Below are 17,262 nucleotides of genomic sequence, written 5' to 3'. Positions count from 1 at the left end.
GGAATCTGAATTCCAGCCCGAGGAGGCGAGGACCCGTTCCCTCCCTCTACCACCCCTCCCCCGCAGACGATCCGCTTCAACAACGAACGGGATGAAAATAAACCACCCCCCACCCGGGGTTGTGTGAGCGCGCAGGGTGATTATTGCGGAGGGTGCAAATTCCACTGACCGACCCAGCAGACTCCGTGAGGAAAACAAACTTGCCCCTCACATCTTCTGCAACCTACCTTATCTTTGACATTTGAACTCTGGGGAAAAAGATATCGTCTGCATATTCTACGTATTCCGCTCGTAATCTTTAAACGTCCATCCAGTCTCACCCCAGCCTGCGCCGCTCTGGAGAAAACAACACGTTTGTCCAGCCTCTCGTTATAGCTCATGCCCTCTAATCCAGGCAGTGTCCTGGTAAACCTCATCTGCGCCCTGTCCAAAGCCCCGACATCCTTCCGAGAATGGGGGCGACCAGAACTGTATGAAACACACACAACCCGGACCGACCCCGGCAGATTCTGTGAAGGAAGCGAGGCGAGGCCTGCAGTTCGGGAAAGTTCATCCCCTCCCCCTTCAGGCTTCACCGATCACCTTGTGTTTCTCTCTCCCTCCCCACCCCCACCTTTTATTCTCCAGTCCTGCCGAAGGGTTTCGGCCGGTAATGTCGACTGTCCTCTTTTCCTGGATTCTGCCCGGCCTGCTGAGTTCCTCCGGCATTTTGTGCGCGTTGCTCGCATTTCCAGCAACTTCAGATTTTCTCTTGTTTGAGTTCGGGAAAGCGAACGGGACTCTGAAGTTTAAATGGACTTTTAAGATAAAGGGAAAGTTAAAGCTCGGGACCGGCATCAACACTCACCAATGGAAAGTCGTTGGTGTCGCTCCGCAGAGAATAATCCGTCTCCGGCTCCCCGCCCCAGGGGGCGAGGACCCGGACCCGCTGCCAATCCGACCACCGACCCACTTCAACAAAGAACGAGAAACACCGCCCCTGCAGCACTGAGCATGCGCAGTGTCATCAGGGCGTCATCACAGCGGTGGGCGGGGCCTCTGAAAGGAACTACCCTGCTACGAGGGAAAACGGGATCACGTGACGGTGGAGGGTCTCCCACGTGTCCCGGTGACTCCGCTCATCGCCCCTCACACGCTGCCCGACCCACAGCTGCATTTCCCACATTATTTCATATTTACACCAGATACGTTTTGCATTTTTCTTATATATCTCCCCGTCCGATCCTCCACCTCCCCAGGTCGCGGTTACGGGTTCGATTCCCATCCCGGTCCAACACACAGTTCAGACGCAAAACAGAATTGCCCACACAAAATGCAGGAGGAACACAGCAGGAACGTCAGGAACGAATGGTCCACAGGGCTTCCCCCTATAGATGCTGCCTGGCCTGCTGTGTTCCACCAGCATTTTGTGTGTGTTGTTGTTCACATTTCCAGCATCTGCAGACTTCCTCATGTTTGCTCCAAAACAGAATTGTTCTGGTTTCATTTAAATAAATCTATGTTTATAAACACTAATATCTATTCACATTCCTCAGGCCTCACTGGACAGGAACACTGAAGCATCAAGTGAGAAACAGCAGGATGTGGCCATTCTAACCAGCAACAAGATGGCGGCTGCTGTCCCATCTCAGCCACATGTTTCTGTCCAATCTTCATTTCCGCGATCCCTTCGCTCTCCACACAACTGCCGGCCTTTGATTTATGTGAGGATGATCGCTGAGTCTCCACCGCCCTCTGTGGTGGGGATTTACAGACATTTACCACCCTCGGAGTGGAGACATTTCCCCTCATTTCAGTCCCGGACCGTCCATCCCCTTTTTCAGAGACTGGGATCCCTGCTTCAACCGGTAATGATGTTGTGCATTTCAGTGTTCACCTCTCAGTCCTCGATTCTCTAAATGAAAGGGTTATATCATTTGATATTTCTCCATATGATGACCCCACCACCTCAGGGATCAGTCTGGTGAATCTTTATTGCACTCTCTATAACAAATACTCTCTAACCTCTTTGTAATTAATTTCCATCTTCTGCAGCCCCGTGTTGCCCCAAACACTCACCTCCCACCCCGTCACTATTTCCACCTTCCCACCTCCCCCCTCGCCTGGATCCACCTCTCAATCCCCAGCTCTTGCCCCATCCCGACCCCTCACCTCTTTTCTCTGACTATTTCCCGTCCACTCTCAGTCCAGAGGGTATGTCCTCTTCAAAATTTAAAGTGGATTGTGTTGGCCCTTTGCCAAAGACTAAAGCTGGCCATCCGTATCTGCTAACTATTATGTGTACTGCATCCAGATTCCCAGAGGCAATACCTCTCAGAAATATTAAAGCTAAAACTGTGGTGAAGGGTCTTACCAAGTTTTTTTACTTTATTTGGTTTGCCTAAAAAAATCCAGTCTGATAAAGGAAGTAATTTTACATCTGGATTATTCCAGCAGGTAGTTTATGAACGGGGAACTAAACAAATTACATCATCTGCATACCATCCAGAATCACAAGGGGCTTTAGAAAGATTTCTTTCTGCCCTCAAAGCCATGATTGAGACATATTGTGTTGAAAATGGAAAAGACTGGAATGAAGGAATACATTTGCTTTTGTTCGCAGTAAGAGAGTCAGTACAGGAAACACTAGGATTTACTCCATTTGAGCTTGTATTTGGTTGTAGAGTGAGGGGAACTTTGACCTTGTTAAAGGAACAGTGGATTAATGGGGATGTACATGTTAACTTGTTAGACTATGTTTTGAAGATCAAAGATAAACTACTCCACACCTGAGGTCTAGCGAGACAAAACTTAAAGATTTCTCAAAACAAAATGAAGTGTTGGTTTGATAGGAGGGCTTGCGAAAGAAAATACCAGGTGGGGATAAGGTGCTTACCTTATGTTGAAGAATGTTGACAAATCCACCTCAGGCGAATCTCAATGGACCGTATAAAATAGTCTCTCAAATTAATGATCTGAATTGTGTTATTAAAACACCCGACCAATGTAAACTAACACAGGTGGTACACATAAATATGATAAAGCCTTATTTTGACAAGCAGGCACCATCTGTGAGTGTTGTTGTCAAAACATATGAATCTGGTAACCCTGAGAATGAAACAATTGACTCATCTGAGAATTTTCACAAGCCAAACGTGGTCCCAGTTAGGCTAATGAACTCGGTTGTTCTGGAAAACATTGATAACAAGTTGGCTCATCTGCAGCCAAAGCAACAACAACAGCTGAAGGAATTAATTCTGGAGTTTAAAGATGTATTCCCCGTTGTTCCCAAGCAAACCACGGTTGCAGTGCATGATGTAGATAATGGTCAAGCCAAACCAATTAAACAACACCCATATTGCATGAATGCAGAAAAGTGTAAATTGCCTGAGCATGGAATTGAATATATACTGGAAAATGGTATTATTAGTCCTTTAGCAGCAGATTGCTCACCCTGTGTTATTGTGCCCAAACCTGATGGTAGTGTTAGATTTTGCACTGATTATAGGAAGGTAAATGCAGTAACAAAAACAGATGCCTATCCTATCCCTAGGGTGGATGATTGCATCGATAAGGTTGGAAAAGCTAAATTTCTTACAAAGATTGATCTTTTGAAAGGATATTGATGTGTTCCATTGATGGACAGAGGTAGAGAAATTTCTGCATTTGTGACACCATCTGGTTTGTGTGAATACAATGTTTTACCTTTTGGAAGGAAAAATAATCCAGGAACATTCCAGAGAATGTTTGATTCTGTAATTCGAGGATTAGAACATACAGATGCCTATATTGATGACTTAGTCACAGGAGTGCCACTTGGGAAGAGCATATCTCTGCAGTAGAAAAGCTATTTGACAGGCTTTCCCAGTCCAGCCTTACAGTTAACTTGGCTAAGAGTGACCGCCATGCCACTGTGACCTGTCTTGGCTATGTTGTAGGTCAAAGCAAGTTGGCTCCTGTTCGGGCAAAAGTCCAGGCAATTTCTTCAGTTCCTATTCTGACGCTGAGAAGTTTCTGGAAGAACTTTGCTGCTTTGCTCTTCCTCTGACCAATCTCCTGAAGAAGGGTGAAATGTTTGTTTGGACAGAGATGCATTTGATCGATTGTTATCAGTATTTGAGATTAGGCCAATCAATGTAGTGCTGACAGCAAATTTAATTAGCAGATTGGAGCTGTGGGTGGCAACACAAGTCATGGGTGCACAGAGAGTAAAGGAGAGGGCCAAAGAGACAACCCTGTGGGGTATGTGTGCTGAGGGTCAGAGAGACAGAGGAGATGGAGCCCACTCTTACCACCTGCCGGCGATCTGACAGGAAGTCCAGAATCCAGCTACACAAGGCAGTGTGAAGGTCTCTGAGCTTCTTGTCGATACTTCACGCCTTTGTCTGGCTACTGCTCTGCCCATGACTGCAAGGAACTGCAGAGAACTTTGGAGGGCAGAGAACATCAGAGAAACAAGCCTCCCCTCCATGGACTCTTCCTACACTTGCCCTCCCTCGGAAAAGCAGGCCATGTACTCAAAGACCCTCATAACCTGGTCATTCTCGCTGCAAACCCGCTCCCCCATCGGGGAAGAGATACAAAAGCCTTAAAGCGCGAACCACCCGGCTCAAGGACGGCTTCCTGTCTGTGGTCATAATCCAAATGAATGATAAAATGGTCTCGACCTCACAATGTAACTCGACGTGACCCTGCACCATATGTCTATCTGCACTGCACTTTCCCTGCAGCCACAATGCTTTGTTACAGTGATTATTTTGTTGTATATCAGCTCAATGTACCGTCGTAATGTATCGATCTGTGTGGATGGTACATCAGGTAAGATTTTCACTGTAGATCAGTACATGATGATGATAAACAAATTCCCCATTTGTGTGGAAATATTAGACAGACTGAGCTTCTGATCTGGAACCAAAGTAGGAAACTGAACTGTTGTCATTTCTGAGGAAAGCAAATATATGGAAAAGGATTCAATCTCACATTACGATCCGCGGTAACTGGGAACTGGTGACTGGTGATGGGTCTCCCATATCAATATCAGAATCAGATTTAATAGCACCGGCATGTGTCATGAAATTTGTTGTCCCTGCGGCAGCAGTAGAACCTAATTCATAACAATAGATTTTAACAATTGTAATTTAAAATAAGAATATACTTATATATATAGTACAAAAATAGAAAAAAAAATGTAATAAGCTATTTTAATTGTGTGGAGCAACTTGACTGACTGGGTGTTGCTTTGGAAATTCTGAAGTGAAGCTGAACTAAACTTTACACATTTTTGAGAAACTCAGAGAAATGCAAATGGCTAAATTCTCACATAAACGGGTCAGACACCCAGAAACATCGGCTGCACTTCAGCATCTCAAAATAGTGAATGAAACATGCAGAAACTATTGCAGAGAAAAAAAGCATTGTCCAGCCACAACGAGAGGACGTGACAGATCCGGATCTCACTGCCTTGTCTGAACGGGTGAAAGATGAAGCTACACGTACACGTAGAGCAGTGATCCGCAGATGCTGCAGATCTGCAGAAAAACGTGAACAGGAAACGGGATCAGTTGACGGGTGGAGGGTCTCCCTCCTGAACTGGTGACTCTGCTCCTCGCCCCTCACATGCTGCCCGACCCATCCACCGCATTCCCCACATTATTCCATATTTACCCCAGATACATGATTATTTTTCCACACCATATCTTCCCCGATCCTTTTCCCTCCACCTCCAGGTCACAGAGTCACCGGCTCAATTCCCATCCAGGTCCAAAACATAACTCAGACGCAAAAAGAAAATGTTCACGTTTCATTTAAATCAGTTCTGTGTTTATAAACACTGATTTCTATTCACATTCCTCCAGAGCCTTGCTGGACAGGAACACTGAAACATCAAGTGAGAAACAGCAGGAGGCAATTCAGCCCCTCTAACCATCAGCAAGATGGCGGCTGCTCACCCATCTCAGTCACGTGTTTCTGCCCGATCCTCATTTCCTCGATCCCTTCGGTCTCCATACATCTGCTTTACGTGCGGACGATCACTGAGTCTTCACCGCCCTCTGTGGTGGGGATTTATAAACATTCACCACCCTCGGAATGGAGACATTTCCCCTCATCTCAGTCCCGGGTAGTCCACCCCTGTTTCAGAGACTGGGATCCCTGATTCAACCGGTAATGATGTTGTGCATTTCAGTGTTCACCTCTCAGTCCTCGTTTTTCTAAATGAAAGGGTTATCACATTTGATCTTTCTTCATATGATGACCCCACCACTCCAGGGATCAGTCTGGTGAATCTTCATTGCACTCTCTATAACAAATACTCTCTAACCTCTTTGTTCATCCTCGATGGAATTAATTTCCATCCTCTGCAGCCCCATGTTGCCCCAACCACTCACCTCCCACCCGTCACTATTTCCACCTTCCCACCTCCCCCTCACCTGGATCCACCTCTCACTCCCCAGCTCTTGCCCCATCCCCACCCCTCACCTCTTTTCTCTGACTATTTCCCGTCCACTCTCAGTCCAGAGGGAGGGTCTCGGCCCGAAATGTTGACGGTCCATTTCCCTCCACAGATGCTGCCCGACCCACTGAGTTCCTCCGGCAGTTTGTTCTTTGGTCTGTATAACCCGTGTTAGTATGGGGAGCGGGATTTTACACCATATTCCAGGTACAATCTCAACAAAGCACAAATAATTGTCACTTTGCCCGGACCATTGGCCCCGCTTGCAGGGCAACAGTCTGCCGGTGTTTGCCCCCAATGTGGTGAATCCCTCTGCTCGACACCACCGTGGGTTCAGACATTTCCACCGATGAGCCCCTCCTGTCCCCACCGGGACAAACATCCTGTCCGCCCCCTCTCTCACCATCTTCATCCTTTCAATAAAATCCCCCCTCTCCCTCCCTCCCCGGGGAACCGGCATCAAACCGACTGGCCGAGCGGTCTCCTCCTACCTCTCAGCGATACATCAGACTCCGGCCGCGGGAGACGCTTCACAAACGCCCCCAACTTCCCTCGGAGGGAAATGGAAATAAATCAGAAAGCGGACATTTACTTTGAGGTTTTCTCCGCTCTGAGGAGGCGGTCGGCGCTCGAGCTGGAGACGAACTCAGCGGGGTAACGCCCACTCGGCTTGTCCGCCTCTGGGATTGGTTGTAACCTGTGATTGACATCGCTTCGCACCAATAGGAATAGCGCAGCTCCTGAACACTCTGTTGGCAGCGGTGGGGGAGGGGCTGGTCAAGTGATTATTAGCCCAGCCGTTCAACCGATAAAGCTCGAGCACAGCAGCGCGTGGGTGGCGTAAGACACCGCGCACGTGAGATCCCGGTGTGGGGAGCCCATGTGTGACGTCAGGCGCGTGGGAACTGTGTCTGACGTCACCTGTGGGAGAGCGCTGGCATTTAAAAGCACCTTAATGGACTTTTCAGTGGGACAACAACATTAATCACGGGTTTCATCACTGAATCCAGTGTTGTGGGATGTAAAGTCCCCTGTTATGTGTCCGGCTGTGCCGTGTTGTTGGTGGAGTGGGCAGCGTGGTGTTTGTCTCGATTCGGGTCACAACACCAGAATTGCCAGCGGGGTCCACACACAGTGTATTAGTCAACAGAAAACCTCCCGTCCCTGCAGTCTTTGTCTCCTGGTAAACTCAACACCCTGACAGTGTGGACCATAGATACCCCTTCCTCTCAGAGTCAGGGGATCATTCAGACAGCTGATCGCTGAGAGGAATTATATTTATTGGTCATTAAAGTTCACCCAGGTCAGGCACAGAATCAGGAATTGAATTGAATTGACTTTATTTCATACATTCATGAGGAGTATGTCTCCATCTAAATGTGCAAAGTGCAATCATAGTAATTTATAAGAGTTTATAATAATTAAAACAGACAATGTAATATAGAGTACATTCAAGTCAGCGTCAGTTCATCAGTCTGATGGCCTGGTGAAAGAAGCTGTCCCAGAGCCTGTTGGTCCTGGCTTTTATGCTTTTATGGTGGTAGCAACTGGAATAGAGTGACAGAGATGTTATTTCCTTTGTCACGGGTATAGACAGTCGTCTCAAGTGAGGAGCTTGTGTGGAGATGCAGCTTCCCTGGAGGTGGAGGAAAGAGGACACACCAACAGGTGGAACCAGCTGTGGGAAGACATGGTTTGTCAGGTCTGACGATGAGCTGAATGTACCATAACCTTCAGACTGAATCAGAAAACCATTCTGAGAGTATTTGAAACGTCAGAAGCAGAGGAGATGTGATCCCATGTCTCCATCAGACCCTCAGTGAGATGGTTCCAGTTATAACGTGCAGGGATGAAAGCACAGTGTTTGGGGTCTGATTTAATCACTGATTCTGACACAGTGAGAGGGTTAGTTTTGCTGTAAGGCAGCAATATTAATGCAAGAAGACACAGGAACTTCATCAGTTGCCAGTTGTTTAGCAGAAGTGACCAATCTCTATGCTACTTTGACAGAAACAGATATTCCCAGTGGTGACAAAGGGGTGCAGTCTGGTTTATTTCAGGCTGGAGAGGGGTGTGGAGTTTTGAAATCAATGCCTTGCGGTGCCACCATCGTTAAATTCCCATGTCCGGAGCGGTGGATCACACAGCACGGAAACAGGCCTTTGGCCGGCCATACCTGTTCTGACCATCCACTCACTGTCTACACTGGTCCCATTTATCAGCACTTGGTTCACAGCCGACTGTATCTCGGCAGTTTCAATGCTCATCCTCTTCGTAAATGTTGTGAAGGGACCTGCCTCCACCACCACCTCGGGCAGTGAGTTCCAGATTTCAGCTACCCTGGTGACACCGGCTCCTCCGCTGTTGTGCGGGGTAGGGTTGTTTCCTTTGGGGGGGGGGTCGATGTTATTGTTCCCTTTTGTCCAGAGGGGTGGGGTTTGTAGATTGATGATCGGGATGCCATTCTTTTTTTAAGCTGGGGTTGGGGTGGGAGTTTGATTTTTCTCTCTGAACGACTTTCATGCTGGGACTCACAAACACAACAGCTCGTTAGTTCCGCTGTATCTGTCAGTTCACCAGCGCTTGAATGTCGCCGATCCTTGAATGTGGAGGCGGAGATGCTGGAGAAGACAGCGCCCCACTCGCGACAAGGAGAGCCCGAACACGTGCCCATGTCCGTGATCTGATTGGATACATCGCCATGACGTTCCGAGCAGTGAGATATCATTCCCTGGATCTCATTTTGGAAGGGATTCAGTCGGCCATCGCAGATTCACCAACAGCTTCGCGCTGGGAAGCGGCCGTTCACCTGCTCCGTGTGTGCGAAGAGACTCATTCAGTTAACCCACCTTGTGATGCTCCGGTGAGTTCACAATAAATAGAGGCCACATTTCTGTCCGGAGTGAGCATAGAGTTTCACTCAATCATGCCAGCTGCTGCAACACCAGCAACTTCACATCAGGGAGGAAGTTCAAATCAGCTCCGTGTTAAATGTTTAACCATCACGGTGACTGAAGGCAGCTGCAGGTTCATGAGCGACTGTTACTGTCAGATTCTGCAGTTCTTGCGGCTGCTCATCGCACCCAGGACTGAACCCTGGTCACTGAGCATTGGAGGAGTCTGTTCTGCTGATGTTAGACTTAAACTAGACTGGTGTTTAATATTGTGGAGCTGTGAAAGATAAATCAGCTCTGTATCAAATCCCGTGTCTCAGGTTCTTATCGTCTCTAACACACTCACAATGTACACTAGAGTGGCCACTCTGTCCATCTGGTCCCTGCCCATGTTTCTGTTCCATATCAGTATATTGAAATCTACCCCTGCCGTTCCCCCTCTCACTCTCCCTGTGATGACAGGTTACAACTAGTCACCGCTCCGTGAAATAGGAGATTTCTCTTGAATTTCAGAGAATCATAGAAATCTACAACACATTACAGACGCTTTGGCCCACAATGTTGCGCCGACCATGTAACTTACACTAGAAACTGCTTTAAAATTACCCTACCGCATAGCCACCTATTTTCCTAAGCTCCGTGTACCTATCTAAGAGACTCTTAAAATACTCTATTGTATTCGCTTCTGCCACCATCGCTGGCAATGCATTCCACACAAACACCACTCTTTGCTTTAAAACCTTAGCTCTGACATCTCCTCTGTACCTACTTCCAAGCAGCTTAAACCTATTCCCCCTCGTGTTAGCCGTTTCTGCCCTGGGAAAAAAGCCCCTGGCTATCCACACGACCAATGCCTCTCATCATCTTATACACCTGCATGAATTTCCTGCATGATTTTCTCCGGGCTGAACAAGACGATGAGCTCACTGTGGTTGTGACGTTGTTCAGGGCTCCGGACAAAGTTGGTTAAACTCCTTCTTCCCCGCTCTTTTCAACGTTTTGTGTCATTTTCACCTATTTTAAAGGACTGTGACTCACAGCTGGGTTGTTGCAATTTTTACGTACCAGCAGCAATAGATCACTAACGGAGTCTGGTTTCGATGTTAAAACCACTCTCTTCATTAGTATCTACTCCAAATCTAAAAGATTGAATGAAATAAACAGCAATTAACGGTGTTGTACGTATTCCAAACTATTGGGAAACAATGCTTAAAGTCTTAAGATGGTAAAGTGGAAAAGTTCAGTAATCTACGGAACAAGCGAGTGAGAGGAGAGATTTGTAAATCCACACGAAGATGTAGAGAGAAGGCAATTACGAAGAATTCCACACACATTCCACGCTGGGTGAACGAAATAACAGTCGCCGAAGATCTTATCCGTCGATTAGTTCCGAAATACACTTAGAAATATCACCAGGTGACAGTCACAGGAATATCGTCTTCAAGTGGTTACCACAGAACACCCCGATTCCAGGTAAGGGAAATCCACACATATGGATTATACGAAGTGACAGTCACACATCCGTTGTGCACTGCGTGCCGATGATCAACCCAATCTTTTGGGCATAGCAGTGACAAGCTGAAGTCTCTCTCACTCTTCCTCTCTTCCTCTCCCTCTATCTCTCTCTCCCCCCTCCCTCTCCTCCCCCCTCTGACTCTCTGTCTCTGCTGCAGCGCCTGTGTGACGTCACAGACCCGCCTCACTCAGGCACTTAAAGCGACACTCACAGTAAACGAACCTGCGGTCTCGTAACACAATGCACCTCTAAAGTCTGACAGCAGACTAGCGAGTGAAACTTCGATGGTGCAGAATCAGAAACCAAAGAGTTGCCAGCCTGAGTCAGGCTTTGCGGCTCCAGAGAGAGAATGGGTCTGGAGTTTACGAGGAGGAGGAGAGGGAAGAAACAGACCAACAGGATATGGCTACAAAAGGAAAATCAGAAAAATTTGGAAAAGAGATTGTTAGTTTCTGCAAAATACTGGTGGAAATCAAAAGATTAGGCAGCAATTGTGGAGAGGAATAAATAAACAACTTTTAGACCGAGCCTCTTCAGCATGCCTAGACTGTGGACTCCACTGCTTAGTTACTACCTGAACTGCAGAGCTCCCCCAGCATTTTGTGTGTGTGCGTCTCTGTATGTCCAGCCACTGCAGAATCTCCTGTGTTTTATACTTGCATTTTACATTGGCATTAGATACACGTGGATATTGAATACATTGTTTATGTGAGCCGCTTCCTGCGTTAAAAAAGCTTCAGATTTTTTCTATATACCCGAAAAAAAAATGAGATATGGACATTGAATCGGTGCTTCAAGAACTGTTTAATGGCACCGGTATTACCCAAAAGGGCCTGCCAGGATAATTCTTATCAGGCACTGAAGCTCTGATGAACTGCGCAGGCGTCAGGCTGACGACGTCCCCGAGTATCACGCATGCGCGCAGCACACGAGGCCTTGAAAATGTCGGTTGCAGGTAAGAGCGATTCTCCGTGTTTTTTTCGTAAACACCGACTTCGGGATAATTCCTCTGAATTTCGGACACCGTGACCAGCAATCCCGGGACAGTCCTGTTCTCTTCCCTCTCTCTCAGCCCCACGATCCGTACACGGGCCCCGGGGAGCTTCCGGCTGATGAGGGAATGGGAACCGATGGATCTCTCAGACAGAGCTGAGCTCCAGCTATCTAAATGCAAGGATTAGGAACTCGGAGAAAGGGAACAAAATCTTTTACATCACCCATCTGTGGACACTCTCTGGAGGTCTAAGATTCGTATGTTCCACGACCGCTGGACTAAGTGTGTAAATGTAGGAGTGGACAATGCTGAAAAATAGATGTGCTGGATTTTCTAAAATTGACTCCTTCTTCCTTAGACCACAACCTTATCTGTCATTCCTTATTTATTTAGTTATTTATTTATCTATCTATCTATCTATCTTATATATGGAAAAGCAGTATAACATTAGATGATCATCAGCATAAGATGAAAGTTTAAACCTTAGCCTTTGTTTTAAATTAGTACTTAGTCTTTTCTGTGATTAGAAAATCGGAATCTTGGTTAAATTACTGGACATAAAGTATGGTGTGCTGCAGTGCTAGCATTGTAGATTAGCAAAGATTCTACTTTGGATTGGACTTCCAGAGCACAGTTAGTGGATATCCACAGGACAGTACTGTCGAAGACTAAGACAGTACTTCCAAATAGAATTGGAAAGGAAATGAGAGTGAATTTTTGCAGCAGGGCAAGAGAAAAGGATTGGAGTTGAAAGGATAGTTCTGGTTGATGATCTCCTTTCATGCCAACAATAATTTTATAAAATTGTTCTGTGATTCTGTGTGAAGCTTTCCCTGGTCATTTGCCAGCTCTTCTTGTGATTCTGCTCCTAAATGTGAAAACTTGGGGAAGTGAGTTTAAAATTATGCCATTGAACTGGTTGTAAGAATGGACCACACCTATTGGTCCTCATTTGCTTTATTCGGAGCCTTGTCAATAGCATGAATAACTGAATAAACATTTCATTAGAACGGGGTGGATTAAACTGAATATATAGGATCTTTAAATTATACCCCTTCCCACTTATTATTTTCACTGGAAAAGAGATGTTGAAATTCTAAGTAATCCTGACTAAAGTGTAATATGGTTTTAAAAAAAAAGCTCAAGGTCAAATAAGTGTGAAACAACTGTCGAGCATTTTATAGAAAGGGACATTAAAGACATTCATCATTCATGCTGATTTTTCCTCCCAGCACTGCTGCAAATACACAAACCACTCCACCTCCCTTCAGACCTTCTCCATGCTGTGCCTGATGAACAAGCCAAGATTAGCAGTTCACCATCTGTGGGAAAAATTGAGTACAAATACCTAATAAGGTTGGGACGTGTACATTTGTCTCCCAATTTATGATGTAGGAGCATTGATATTATGCTGCTTTGTGCGTAAAATATACAATCCTCTTTGTTCAATTCTTTATTAGCTAGTGAACTTACAAGTTTGCTTCAGGGAGTTAAGCAATTTAATTTTAAACAAAAGCATGAATTGATAAATGTTACCAATTTTAAATAGCAAAAAGTTTATAGTATTTTTTTCCTGGGAAAAAATAAAAGGGGGAAAAATAAGACTTTTGGTCAGAAGTTTGAATAGTATTATGATGTGACTGCATTTTTCGAAAGAAAAGAACAAAAATTGTAGATATCCAAATGCAGAAAGGTTAATTCTATGTTAAACTTGTGAATTAGGATTAAGAGATGCAAGATAATGTTAATTTAATAAAATAATTTAAATCCAATTAATGCTTTAAATCTGCAGTATACGTTCAAGAATGCATTTTAGGTAGCTCAACACCTCATGCAGGTCAGTCAGGTATCTCTGCTCCCTTTAAACTTGCACGTTTCTGTTTCCCAGATGACTTTGAAACTTACTTTGACCTTATTTTCACATAATTCTAGAATGTGATGTCTAAAAACAGTGATTTGGAAGTGAGGTATGATGTATTAATAAGAGAACATCTAATAATACAGAAAATCTGCTGGTCCGACACCAAAGACCCAACCATGGCAGGTTCACTAAGTTTTACTGTGGTTCGTCACATGTTTGCAGGGCTGTCGCCTGAAAGTAATGATCATTAATCACCATCAATGTTACATAGTTCACACTGAAAATAAAAGCACAAGGGAGAAATCGGCCTCTGCCGCACCTTTTTTTCAGAGTGCTCAGTGGTTCATTTGAAATCAGGTACAGAATTTTCCTGCACTTCTGATGGGAAATCTGTTGGATGTGTTTCTGACAAACATAAACCCAAAAAATGTAATGAGTCAATGCACCAAATGGATTGAACGCCAGCACTTTTGAACATTGTGTTTCAGCCTATTCTGTTTCAATCTTTATGAAATGTGAAATAATATGAAAGGTCTAGAACTTGATAGAGGGCTAAAAGATTACGAGAGGCATAGACAGGGTGGATAGTCAGTACCCGTTTCCCAGGGCACCAACAGCAAACACCAGAGGGCATATGTATAAAATTAAGGGAGGGAAGTTTAGGGGAGACTTCAGGGGTAAGTTTTTTTTTTACACAGAGAGTTGTGAGTACCTGGAATGACTTGCCAGGGGTGGTGGTGGAGGCTAAAACATTAGGGGTATTTAACAGCCTCTTGGACAGGCACATGGATGAAAGAAAAATGGAGGGTTACGGGGTAGTGTGGGTTTAGTTCTTTTTTTAAGGTTTATATGGGTTGGCACAACATGGAGGGCTGAAGGGCCTGTACTGTGCTGTAGTGTTCTATTCTATGGCTCTAAAATCTTTTACATCACCAGTTGAGAAAATCATCTTTGTTCTACCTCCAATCACAAAGAGGAATTCTGCAGATGCTGGAAATCCAAGCTACACACACAAATTGCTGGAGGAATTCAGCATTAGTACTCTTTTCCATAGATACTGCCCGGCTTGCTGAGTTCCTTCAGCATTTTGTGTCTGTTGCTTGTTCTACCTCCTCTCGGTCTGCATTTTTCTACCAGTGAGAACACGCTTCCACCAATTCTGTCTGGCTATGTAATGATATCAAACACCTTTGCCCTGGGCAACAAGTAGCTTTCACATCAGAAATGTGCCAGACTCCAGGGAGACGGACTACTGTCCTTAAAGGCAGTATTCCTTGGCATTACCATCACTGAGTTCACCACTGTCAGTCACCTGGGTGAGACTTCAGGGGAAATACTTATGTACAGTACCATCTGTATTGTTGCTGGAGAATTTTCTAGTGGGAAGAAGTGGAGTGATATTTGGAAATCTGAAATTGAAAGCATCATTTAGCAAGAAAATCACAAATAGGTGGTTTGCAAAAGCTGTGGCGAGTAAATCCTTCATTAACCTGTTACATAGGTTGTGTGAGAGTGCAGATGAACTCAATCAAGACTCAACCAGAGGAGATTAAAGATCTTACTGACAGTGACTTGCTCGCTGTTGAAATGAATATCTCTCTATATAAAATTCAGTTTGTACATGTTGTTGTCACTGGATAAAAATTGTACAGTGCAAGGTTTTTGCACACACTGGTCATTACAAATTAGAGGGGACATTGGTGGGAAGGCGGGGAGACCTCCAGTGTCCCTGACGCCCTCACGTATATCCAGCTGCACTTTAAGGAGTTGGAGCTGGAAATGGATGAATTCCGCATCATCCAAGCGTCAGAGGGTGTGATAGGTATGACGTGCAGAGAGGTGAGTTGTACCCAAGGTGCAGGACACAGGAAACTGGGTGAGAGTCAGGAAGGGGAGTGAGGTTAAATAGCCATCGCCGAGTACTCTTGTTGCTATCCCCCACAACAACAGGTGGACACTTTAGAAACTGTTGGGGGGAATTACCTGGCAGAGGAAAGTCAAAGGGGTGATAGGGGATTTGTTAGTTAGTGGAACAGAACTAGAAAGGGATGAATATCCTAGTGGCAAGGCTTGCTGGTGCTCCCCTGTGGGGTGGGTGGTTAAACTAAAGTTGCAGGGAGGATTGGAGCCAGAATGACAGAACAGATAGTGGAGAGGTTGAATTGAATCGAATTGACTTTATTACTTACATTCTTCATACATGAGTTGCAGAAATCTTTATGTTACGTCTCTGTCTAAATGTGCAATGTGAAATTTATAATAGTTTATAATAAATAGTATGTACAACAGGACAGTCAGGATAAATAAAAGTACAATTGTATCAGCATGAATTAATCAATCAGAGGGCCTGGTGGAAGAAGCTGTCCCTGGGCCTGTTGATCCGGGCTTTCAGGCTGTGCTACCGTTTCCCAGATGGTAGCAGCTGGAACAGTTTGTGGTTGGGGTGACTCTGGTCCCCAATGATCCTTTTTACACAGTGGCCCTTTTTACACACCTGTTTTTGTCAATGTGCTGAATAGTGAGAAGTTCACATCTACATATGCGCTGGGCTGTCTGCACCACTCTCTGCAGAGTCCTGCAACTGAGTGAAGTACAGCACCCATACCAGGCAGTCATGCAGCCAGTCAGGAGGCTCTCAATTGTGCCCCTGTAGAAAGTTGTTAGTATTTGGGGCCCCGTCCCACACTTCCTGAACCGCCTGCGGTGAAAGTGGTGCTGTTGTGCCTTTTTCACCACACAGCCAGTATGTACAGACCCGGTGAGATCCTCGGTGTTGTGTGTGCCAGGGAACTTAAAGCTGTTCACCCTCTCAGCCCCAGATCCTGGGTCAGCCTGTCTCCATTTCTCCTGTAGTTTACAGCCAGCTCCTTTGTTTCAGTGACATTGAGGGCAAGGTTCTTTTTTTGACATCAAACAGATGTCATTCAGACCTCAGGACATGAAATTATGATATTGTAGCCATTACTTGGACTTGCTTGCGCCCAACAGTCTGATGGATTTCAAGGAACAAATCTGTAGAGAGATTGCGGACTATGCCAAGAAACAAAGGTTGATAAAGTGAATGATTTTAACTTTCCGTTTATTGACTGGAATCCTAGGCTGTAAAAGGACTAGATGGGGTAGAGCTTATCAAATCTACCTTAATCAGTATGTAAAATTCCCTATGTAGAAGTGTGCAATAAGCTATTGGGAAGTGATCTAGGGCTAGTGACAGAAATTAGTGTATGGGAACACTTTGTATCTACTGATCATGAGATTCCAAGTAAATACAGAAAAGCAGAGGCCTGGACCTCTCTTGAGATTCTAAATTGGAGAAAGGCCAATTTTTTTATGATATTTGCAAGGATTTGACAAGCGGTAATTGGGACAGGATGTTTTTTAGCAAAGGAGTACTTGGTAAGTGGGAGTTCTTCAGAAGTGAAATTTTAAGGGTGTAGAGTTTGTATGTGTCTGACAAAATAAAAGTTGAATGGTAACGAGTGCAGGGAATCTTGGTTTTCAAGAGATATTGAGGCCCTGGATATCTCGTTCCTCTAAATGCCGCGGACTGTTGGGTGCAACCAAAAC

At 45.3% G+C, this 17,262-nt stretch overlaps 1 protein-coding gene and 1 pseudogene across 6 annotated transcripts in view; one reads left to right on the top strand and one right to left on the bottom strand.

Annotated features, from left to right (window-relative positions):
• Positions 1-972, bottom strand: part of LOC132386579 (NACHT, LRR and PYD domains-containing protein 3-like) — a 203,367-nt gene extending 202,395 nt beyond the window's left edge. For 4 of the 6 annotated variants that reach the window (XM_059958870.1, XM_059958864.1, XM_059958868.1 and 1 more), the window contains exons 1-2: positions 848-972; positions 228-336 (exon numbers count right to left, since the gene is read on the bottom strand). The gene's annotated coding sequence lies outside the window, so the exon portion shown is untranslated. The remainder of the gene's footprint in view (positions 1-227; positions 337-847) is intronic. The other 2 variants (XM_059958867.1, XM_059958865.1) reach the window with 1 other exon arrangement.
• A 10,758-nt stretch (positions 973-11,730) lies between these two features.
• LOC132386603 (zinc finger protein 91-like) overlaps positions 11,731-17,262 on the top strand; it is a 29,029-nt pseudogene continuing 23,497 nt past the window's right edge.

Source organism: Hypanus sabinus, unplaced genomic scaffold, assembly GCF_030144855.1.
Source record: "Hypanus sabinus isolate sHypSab1 unplaced genomic scaffold, sHypSab1.hap1 scaffold_122, whole genome shotgun sequence".
NCBI lineage: Eukaryota > Metazoa > Chordata > Chondrichthyes > Myliobatiformes > Dasyatidae > Hypanus > Hypanus sabinus.
Note: the sequence above shows the minus strand (reverse complement) of the source record. Positions and strands in the feature narration are given on the sequence as shown.